The sequence below is a fragment of the Heliangelus exortis genome, chromosome Z (genome assembly GCF_036169615.1).
Source record: "Heliangelus exortis chromosome Z, bHelExo1.hap1, whole genome shotgun sequence".
Lineage (NCBI taxonomy): Eukaryota > Metazoa > Chordata > Aves > Apodiformes > Trochilidae > Heliangelus > Heliangelus exortis.
Genome location: NC_092454.1, coordinates 14,596,769 through 14,607,685, shown reverse-complemented (window position 1 = coordinate 14,607,685; position 10,917 = coordinate 14,596,769).

Sequence of the window (10,917 nt, the reverse complement as noted above, 5' to 3'; positions counted from 1 at the left end):
CATATGAAGTATGTAAATTGTTGAAACAACCTTGAAAAACCTCATAAGTAGTGTTAACACAATGGAAAAGAGAGCATGAGCTGTTGTGTTTTCTGAATAGACTCTAAATAGTCTCACAGTTCTGGTGTTGAGTTTATTTGAGAGACTGTCCTTTGCTATGCTTGAAGAGGTTTTAGACTACAAAGCTCATAAACGAAACAAAGGTGGTAGCTGCTGTCAGCAATTTCTTTACAGACCAGGATTCAAATATGTGAATTTTCACAATACTGTGAAAAGTCAGAAGAGCAATAACACTAGTAGACTGAAGGAAAGATGGAAAATATAGTGAGCTTAACTATAATAATGATATACCATTAGATTACTTATTAGACCTTTAGTGTTAATTTTGCATTCATTTTATTGTCTCTATATGAATATATGAAGGAAATGTATTTTAATCTGATATGACAACTTAATAGAAGATAATTTTAAGTGTTGAATTGGCTTGCCAAAATCTGTTAGCTTTGTGTTGGTTGCTTAAATAAATCAGACAATCTTAAGAAAATTAATGCTCTGTAAGTGTTTAACAGAATGAAATACATTTGTAACTCAATTTCAGTGTGTGTGTATGTATATATACTCACACATGCATATATGCACACATATATTCACCTGAAAACTTAGTATACATTTGTATACTCTCTGCTATACACATAAACAGAAATATAAATAGATTTAACATCTTTGATTTTCTTCTTTATAGCTGCATCTGCCCTAACAAATCTTGGATTTCTCATAGTCTTGTGTGGTCCTAAATCTTGTGGGTGTTTTATGCCATGACTACTCCTTAGAAAAGATATTACTGAGGTAAACCCACTTTTCCCAACTTATAGCCTGGGTTATCCTGAATTAGAGTACATTGGACATTAAAGAGACTTTTCTAGCTTATACCTGACAACGACTGAAATTATTTTGCAAGTAGAGTTACTTTTCAAAGCACAGATAAAATTGTCTACTAGAAAACGTCAGTCACCTGAAGCTTATGGGTTTGTACAAGCTCCCCAGTAACAAAATAATCTGAGTGACAAAGAGAACAAGAGTAAATAACCATTCAGATTCTTACCTCTTGTGATGGTGAGTCATTGCACAAGTGCTTTAGACATGAATCCTTTCTCTGAATCTGCATGATTCATCTACACATGGTTTCCCAATTGTCTTGGAAATACATGCCTGGGAGCCATCTCAAGAGATCCACTGAAGTCTTCTTCTTGCTTGGAAGAGGATCAACTACTGAGACCATCTATAATGGATTTCTGTCTTAATACCATCCAGTGAAAGTCTTTCTCCAACAACCTTAAGTAGCTTTTTGCAGTGTGAGACCCTCTTTATTGTTTAAAATTTATTATTGAAAGCAGCATTTTCTTACAGATCAAATAAAATTGAGTTCTTTTCCTACCCCCAGTGGGTATGAAGAACAATTGAATGCCATCATTACAGAGCTAGGAGCTTTTACTCTTTGCTTTCTTAATCTAAACAGTCCAAGTATTTCAAACTACTCATTTTACACTGAGGAAAGTCCTTGGAAAGTGAACCAGATTTCTTTCTTAATCATTGTCCAGTAGCTAGCATGGTGGGTGTTAAGCCTAAAGCTGTTTTTACAACACAAAGAAATTAAAAGAGCAGCAATTGATTTGCAGGAATATCTTGCAGAAAATCATAACACATTGACGTAAAACATACACATATTTTCACAGCATGAGAGTATCCCTGTCTAGCTATTTCATCACAGTGAACTTTAGGGCCTTCAAATAGACTTCTTATATCCTGTTTCTTTCCAGTTGAAAGAAATTATACCAAGACTATAATGAATTAATATTTTCAGTTGCATAAAGTATGGTCCTGATCTGCAGCAAGTTAGGCTAATAATCAAAATGGAATGCTATAGTTGTCTCAGAGCCTTTCAATATCTATGGACTTTGCAAGGAAACTCTATTTAGGAACATGTCAGGCTGTTGAAGAATTTATTGTGAATTTTCTCCCATTTTAATGTTATTTCAGTTATTAATATGTATTTTGGAATGTATCTGAAATAAAAGATTTGAGTAGATAAATCTCCTTACAAGTCTATCGTGCATGATCTTCTTTCCAGATAAAACTACACATAGGAATAAAAAGTCAACCTGGAATATTCAGTGGCAAAGAAGCCATGAGACACACCATCTTAAAAAGAAGTTCAGGTTACATTGTACTCTAGTTCATGTGAGTGGCAAAATCCTGTCAGCTTCTATAGTACTTTTTTACAGCTTTAGGGCTTGTAGGTAATATGGACCAATGCCCCATTAAGTGAATATTCTTTCTTGCAACATGCTAGTTGCTGTATTTCAATTCAGGAGAGACTTCCTGTGGAGTCTGTGTGACGAGCTCTGTGTCTCAGTGCAGAATGATGAATGTTTCGTTCCCCTTGCTGGGAAACAGAGGTTGCAGGGACCAATCAAAGAAGAGGCCCCATGTCTGCCTGGACTGGTCTGAGCTCCTCCAGTACCTACCCTGCCATACTCTCACCTGAAAGGGAAAGCAGTGGAAGGCTAGAGCACTAAACATAAACAGGATACTTTAAATGCATTAATTTTATGTCCTTTCCCATGTCCATTTCTTTAAGAGCTTTGCATGTAGTTGTTTTTCCCCAAGTGATTCATATAAAATCAAACAAATCTGGACAAATAAACTATACTGAAATGGAAAAAGGGTTATATTAAAATTATTCACTTCAGGACATCCAAAAGCTACTATCAGCTACTATGAATGTTAGCTTTGGATGCATGTTGATATGGTTTGCATCTATAGGAGACTGGCTGTGTACTGTTCAGTTTCATAATACTCAGGCATGTCTTTATCTAATAGAATATCTCATCTTCCTCTGCAGAAGGGACATTACAAATAATCTCTCAAGTCAGGAATTTCCAATATTTAAAAGTGCTTTTATGATGTGTCTTCTGAGGTTGCAGTTGAAATAAGACACTTGTACTTTGAGCCTAACAGCTGATAGAAATAGGCCAACTGTATTAAATGTGAAAAAGATGTAGCAAGTTTCAAGTTTTTCTATGAAGCTGTAATATGAACAGGACTTAATAAATCCCAGCCTCTCCAAATGAGTAAATTCAGACTTCAAGATTGACAGCTTCTCATTTATTTCATTAAGCTTTTAAAAATGTATGTCCAAGTGTTGTATGTAATTGTCAGCCACCTTCCTTTTAGTTCATAATACATCAACATAGATATAACAAACATAAGTATGCACCTATTCGCTGATTTATCTCTAAGTATTTTTACTGTCTGCTAACGAAATTATTTTTAAATTGCAAACATGATTTATATTTATAAAGCATGAAATAAACTATTATTTTATATTATGCATGATATAAAATAATTTATATTTTATATAAATAATTTGATATAATAAGCTATTAGTTTATTATTTATATCAGCCTCCATAGCAGCATCTATGCCATGTTTGACAAGAGACCTATTAAAGACATATGTATTTTTAGTAAGTAATTCCAGTGACAAAATACTTACCAGTTCCTAGCAGCTACAGATAAACTGGTTACTGACAATCAAATTAAACAAACTGAAAACTACTTGCAAAAAATGTTTTTGGTAGTTTGTCTAGAGTTTCTCAGAGTAAAAAGTTTCAAGCTTAAGCTTAAGAATAACTCTTCTTAAGTTCAATCAGATAGTACACAAAATTTGTTAATATGTGTGTGAAGGGGGACATTTTGTTCAAGTGTGACTTGTACTGCTGATTGTGTGCTCACTTGGCTCCCTCTGTAATATATGATAATTGGTGTTTATCTTGAAGCAACACTGTTCTTGGAACAGTGCATGACATGATTCATGGATGGAAATGAGAAAGAACACCTGCTCTTTTTTGTTGTAGGAAAGCCTACTTTTCCTTCTAGTGTAGGAGCCTTGCTACTTTCTTTATCTAACCCAAGAGTGTAGGGTTGAGAAACTGAATTTTAGAGCTTATGAAAGCCTGGCCTTATATTTAACATCTCTAGTTTTCATGTAGAAACTGGTTTACCTAGCAGGTTGATGAAGACTGCTAGATATATAGCACTTTGATTTACACCAAAAAATTTCAATGTCCTAGTTAAATTTTTCAACAGTTTAGGGGCATCTTTGGAAAGGTGAGATAAAATGAACAAGAATTGACTTAATGAACAGTCTGGATCACTGTTTCCTGAGGGCAAAGATTGCATTATAGTGACTTCAGTGAGTTATAAACAGGAATCAAAATCACTGCTCTACTCTGAGGGCAATAGCACAGGATTTAAAGCTAGAACCACAAAGAAAGAATGTCTGCTTTAGAAGATAGACCTTGTATCTTTCCCTTCTGATCAGTGAAATTTACATTCTCTTACTATAATTCTCCAATAGGCAGAGGAACCCATGAGAAAAGATGATATTCTGGACCTTGTTCTCACCAAGAAAGAGGGGTTGGTGGAAAAGGCGAAGCTCAAGGGCAGTCTTGGATGCAGTGGCCATGAAATACTAGAATTCAGGATTCTTAGGATGAAAAGGAGGGTTTGCAGCAAGCTTACTACCCTGAACTACAGGAAGACAGTCTGATCTTTTCATGGATCTCCTAGGTAGAGTGTTATGGGATAATGCTCTGGAGTGGAGAGGAGCCCAGGACAGCTGATCAATATTCAAGGATCACCACTTCCAATCCCAGAAGCAATATATGGGTGAACAAGAAACTCTTGAACATACTTAGATGTAAATATAATTTCTACATAATGTGGAAGGACAGGTGGCCTAGGAGGAGTACAAAGCATTGTCTGAGCCACCAGTGACTAGCTTAGGAAAATTAAAGCCCAGAAAGAATTTAATATGGTCAGGGACACAAAGGGTACGAAGAAAAGCTTCTACAGATATGGTGGTGATAAAAGGAAGATTAGGAAAATTTGGGCTCTCTAGCAAAAGAAATGGGAGAGCTGGTGATGCAGCATGAGGAGAAGGTTGAAGTACTCAACAACATTTTTGCTTCAATGTTCCCAAGCAAGGACTCTGGCCACTACACCCAAGTTGCAGAATGCAAATGTGAGGATTGAGAGAAGAACGATTCCCCTATTGTAGGAGAAGATCAGGTTCAAGACCATCTGAAGAAGCTGAAAGTGCACAAGACCATGGGACCTGACAAGATCCATCCATTGCTCCTGAAGGAATTAGTGGACGATCTTGCTAAGCTGCTTTTATCACATTTGAAAATTCATGGCAGTCTGGTGAAGTTTCCATTGACTGGAAGAGGGGAAACAAACCTCCCATTTTCAAAAAAGAGAAAAAAGGAAATGCTGGGGAGCTATAGGCCACTCAGTCTCACCTCTATTCCTGGCAAGATCACAGACCAGATCCTCCTGGAAAGATGCTAGGGCACATGAAAAACATGGAAGTGGTTGGTGGCAACCAGCATGCCTTTACCAAGAGAGTTCCTCAGGGGCTGGTGCTGGGACTGGTGCTGTTTAACATCTGTTTCAGCAACATGGACAGTGAAATTGAATGCACCCTCAGCATTTAGCAAGTGCTAAAGGCAACAAAATGTGTGGTGTGATAGACACACTGGAGGGAATGTATGCCATCCAGAAGGACCTTGACAGGCTTGAGAGGTGGGCCCATGCAATCCTCATGAATTTCAGTAAGGGCGAGCACAAGGTCCTGCACTTCGGTTGGGCAATCCCAAGCACAAATACAGAATGGCAAAGAATGGATTGCAGAAAAACCTGAGGAGAATGACTTGAAGGTGTTGGTGGATGAGAAGTTCAACACATGTCGAAATAGGAGCTTGCAGCCCAGAAACCTGTGTCTCACAACATTCTAGAGAAACTGGAGGGTCGTGGCATAGGCAAGTGTACTTTTAATTTGGTATAAAACTGGCTTCATGACCAGGCCCAGAGAGATGTAGTCAGCAGAGCTAAATACATTTGGCAGCTGGTCACCAATGTTCCTCAGGACTCTGTTTGGTGTTCCCCAGGGGATGGTTCTGTTCAGTGTCTTCATTAATGATCCAGATGAGGAGATTGAGGGCTTCCTCAGTAAGTTTGCAGACAACACCAAGTTGGGTGAGAGTATTGATCTGCTAGAGGGTAGGAAAGCTCTAAAGAGGGACCTGGACAGTCTGGATCAGTGGGCCAAGGCCAAGTATATGATGTTTAAAAAGGCCAAGTGTCAGGTCCTGCATCTAGATTACAGCAACCCCATGCAATACTATGGACTTGGGGAAGAGTGGTTGGAAAGCTGCCAGGCAGAAGAGGACCTGGGGGAGCTGGTTGACAGCCAGATGAATATGAGACAGAAGTGTGCCCAGATGACTACGAAAGCAAACAGCATCCTGCATTGTATCAGGAATAGTGTGGCCAGCAGAAAGGAAGTGATGATGCTTCTGTTCTTGGCACTGTTGAGGCTGCACCTTGAGTAGTGTGTTCAGATCACAGAATCACAGAAAGTTAGGGGTTCTAAGGGACTCAAAAAATGATTGGATCAAGCCCTCCTGCCAGAGCTCTATGCCCTTCACTACAAGAGAGACATTGAGGTGCTGGAGTGAGTTCAGAGAAGGGCAACCAAACTGGTGGAGGGTCTGGAGAACAAATCCTGTGAGGAGAGGCTAAAAGGATTGGGAATGTTTAATTTGGAGAAGAGAAGGCTGAAAGAAGACTTTATTGGTCTCTATAGCTTCCTGAAATGAGGTAGCAGGGAGGTGGGTGCTGGCTTCTTCTCTCAAATGAACAATGATAGGTCTAGCGGAAATGGCCTGAAGTCACCCCAGAGGAAGTTTAGCCTGGGTATTAGGAAGAATTTCTTTACTGAGAGAGCAGTTAGACATTGAAATGGCCCGCCCAGGGAAGTGGTAGAATAACCATCCCTGGAAATACTTGAAAACCATGTAGATGAGGACATACTCTAGTGGGCATGGTGATAGAGATAAATACATTTTATTTATTTTACTGGTGGAAGGGCTGGGGGGATGTTGGCGGCTGGATGCAGTGATCTTAGAGGTCTTTGCCATCCCTGACAGTTCTGTGATTCTGTTTCCTGGGCTGCACCAAATGAAGCATGGCCAACAGAGTGAGGGAGGTGATTGTCCCCTTCTACTTTACTCTTGTGAACCCCCCACCTCAAGTATTGCATTCAGTTCTGGGGCCTCCAAGATAAGAAAGACATAGACCTGTTGGAGTGAGTCCAGAGGAGAGCCACAGAAATGATCAAAGGGCTGGAACACCTCTCCTATGAAAACAGGATGAGGGAGTTGGATTTGTTCAGCGTGGAGATGAGAAGGCTCTGGGGAGGTGTTGTAGCAGCCACCCAGTACTGGAAAGGGGCTACAGGAAAGCTGGTGAGGGAGTGACAGGATGAGTGGTAACAGTTTTAAACTGGAAGAGGACAGATTTAGGTTAGACATTAGGAGTAAATGTTTTACTATGACAGTGGTGAGACACTGGTACAGGTTGCCCAGGGACATTGTGGAGGCCCCCTCCCTGGAAGTGTTCGAAGCCAGGTTGGATGGGGCTTTGAGTGAGGTGGTCTAGTGAGAGGTGTCCTTGCCCATGGCAGGAGCATTGGAACTAGATGATCTTTAAGGTGCAAAAGGCACCTTTAAAAAAAAAAAAAAAAAGAAAGAAAAAAAAAAAAGCCAAACCAGTCTATTTTATAAATCAATACCTGTACAAACAGAACTGCACAAAGAAAGCAGACACTCAGTGAGGGGAGGAAAGAAGGGGAAGTTATTGGGGGCAACTGACAAAATATATGGTTTAGTTTAATCATACTTTACAAAATGGACATCTTGAAAATTTCTGTGATGATTGAAATGTTTGAAAATACCAGAAGTTCATAAGAATTAGGAACCAAAGGCTCCCTCAGCCTCTCCTCATAGGATCTGTGCTGGAGTCCCTTCACCAGCCTAGTTGCCCTCCTTTGGACCTGCTCCAGGACCTCGATATCCTTCCTAAACTGAGGGGCCCAGAACTGGACACAGGACTCGAGGTGTGGCCTCACCAGTGCTGAATACAGGGGCAGAATCACTTCCTTGGACCTGCTGGCCACGCTGTTCCTGATACAGGCCAGGATGCCATTGGCCTTCTTGGCTACCTGGGCACACTGCTGGCTCATGTTCAGCTTCCTGTCAATCCAGACTCCCAGGTCCCTCTCTGTCTGGCTGCTCTCCAACCACTCTGTCCCCAGCCTGTAGCGCTGCATGGGGTTGTTGTGGCCAAAGGGCAGGACCCAGCACTTGGCCTTGTTGAACCTCATCCTGTTGGAATGAGCCCAACTCTCCAGTCTGTCCAGGTCCCTCTGCAGAGCCCTCCTGCCTTCCAGCTGATCGACACTTCCCCCCAGCTTAGTGTCATCTGCAAACTTGCTGATGATGGACTCAATCCCCTCATCTAAATCGCCAATAAATATATTAAATAGAACTGGTCCCAACACTGATCCCTGGGGGACACCACTGGTGAGTGGCCACCAACTGGATGCAGCCCCGTTCACCACCACTCTCTGGGCCCGGCCCTCCAGCCAGTTCCTAACCCAGCACAGAGTGCCCCTGTCCAAGCTGTGGGCTGACAGCTTTTCCAGGAGAATGCTGTGGGAGATGGTGTCAAAGGCCTTGTTGAAGTCCAGGTAGACCACATCCACAGCCTTCCCCTCATCCACCAGGCAGGTCACCTGATCATAAAAGGAGATCAGGTTGGTCAGGCAGGACCTGCTCTTCCTAACCCCGTGCTGGCTGGGTCTGATCCCTTGCCCATCCTGCAGGTGCTGTGTGATTACACTGAGGATGATCTGTTCCATAACCCTGCCAGGCACTGAGGTCAGGCTGACGGGCCTGTAGTTTTCTGGGTTCTCCTTCCGGCCCTTTTTGTGGACTGGCGTGACATTTGCCAACTTCCAATCATCTGGGATGTCCCCAGTGAGCCAGGACTGTTGGTAGATGACAGAGAGAGCCTTTGGCAAGCTCTTCTGCCAGCTCTCTCATCACCCTTGGGTGGATCCCATTTGGTCCCATAGATTTGTGGGGATCCAAGCAGTTCAATAGGTCACTGACTGTTTCCTTCAGGATTACAGGGGGGCTGTTTAGATTCTTGTCACCTTCTGTAATCTCCAGTCTTACTGTTGAAAACTGAGGCAAAGAAGGTGTTAAATACCTCAGCCTTTTCTTCATCTTTGACAACTATATTCCCGCCCATGTCCAGTAAATAATGGATGTTTTCCTTGCCCCTCCTTTTGCCATTGATGTATCTGTAGAAGGACTTTTTGTTATCCTTCACAGAGGTGGCGAGATTCAGTTCAAGTTGTGCCTTTGTCTCTCTAATTTTCTTTCTACACGACCTAACTATATTCCTAAATTTCTCCTGAGTAGTTAGCCCTTTTTTCCATAATTGGTAGTCCCTCTTTTTAACCCTAATTTCTTTCAAAGCCTCCCTGTTCAGCCAGACCTGTCGTCTTCCCCACCGGCTTGCCTTTCAGCACACTGGGACAGCCTGCTCCTGTGCTTTCAAAACTTGCTCCTTGAGGTACGTCCATCCCTCCTGGACCCCTTTGTTTTCCAGGGCTGTTTCCCAGGGTATGCTCTGGACTAGTCTTCTGAATAGGCCAAAATCTGCCCTCCGGAAGTCCAGCGTAGAAGTTTTATTGACGGCCCTCCTTGTATCCCTGAGTATTTAAAACTCTATTATTTCATGATCGCTGAGTCACAGACGTCCACCGACCACTACAGCTCTCACCAGCCCTTCTCTGTTTCTGATTCCTTCTCCAGAAACTAAGTATAGAAATGGTCTCTTTATGATCTATCAGCTATAAAAAAGCAAACATCTTCTGACAGGATAGAGCAGCAAGGAGTCCTGCAGAATATATAATATCCTGATGAGGATTTCCAATGCAACTATTAAAAAGCAGCTGATGAGGCCTGGGCTCAGCTCATGGTAGTAGAAGTCTTCCTAGATGCTCGCTGCTAGTAACAGCTGAAAAGCCAAGGTAGTAGCCAGCATTGCTGATTCTGTTGTCCTCCTCAAGGTAGTAGCCAGCATTGCTGATTCTGTTGTCCTCCTGTGCTCACCTCTTCAGCATCTGCAACCAGGTTGGTGACAACATAAATGATTTTTCCCACGTCCTCTAAATAGCAGTTCAACTTCATTTGCCTCTGGTCTATACCAGTGGTAAGAGCTATCAATAGTAGTGATTGCTACTTCATCTCCTGTTGGAGCCTGATGTTATTCATGAGAAGCTCAGACATCCTCAGGCACAGCACCATCCCTCAGATAGGCTGGACAAAGGGTAGGGCCAAGAACAGGCTCATTTGCTTGATATTTGTCTATCTTCGTGCATTCACCTGACCTCTTGAAACAGTGTGGCCTCAATGAAGAGCTCTAGCTTGCCCTAAAATCACAAAATCTTCATATTTTTCCTGATGAATTTCAGGGAATGCCTCAGCAACACCTTCCATGAAAGCAGCACAATTTACAGTAATGGAAAAATGAAGACAAGTCACAAAAACAAGTTTTGCTGCCATCTTTGTCAGTGTTGGCCTCAATTAAAATTTGTATCTTACACAATCAAATCTGTGTTACAAAAGCAGCACTGCCAGGGTTTTTAATATGAGCAAAAGAATGTATTTTGTCTTATGCTGGGAAATGACTGAGTCTTCTTGACTAAATTTTCACAGAATTTTTCAGTGGAAGCAGATATGAAGAAGAGAAAGTTTATTGCAGTTTATTGACTGAAAAAATGCTTTTTTTTTTGTTTAAAGTCTGTTAATGATGCAGTGGAATTGATTTTTTTTTTAATTCCCATTTTCACTGGAAGGATCTGGGGATCCTGGCCCCATGACTGACACTTGGAAGGCAGCTTGATGTGGTTCATGAGAGCTCACAGAAGATGCAAACT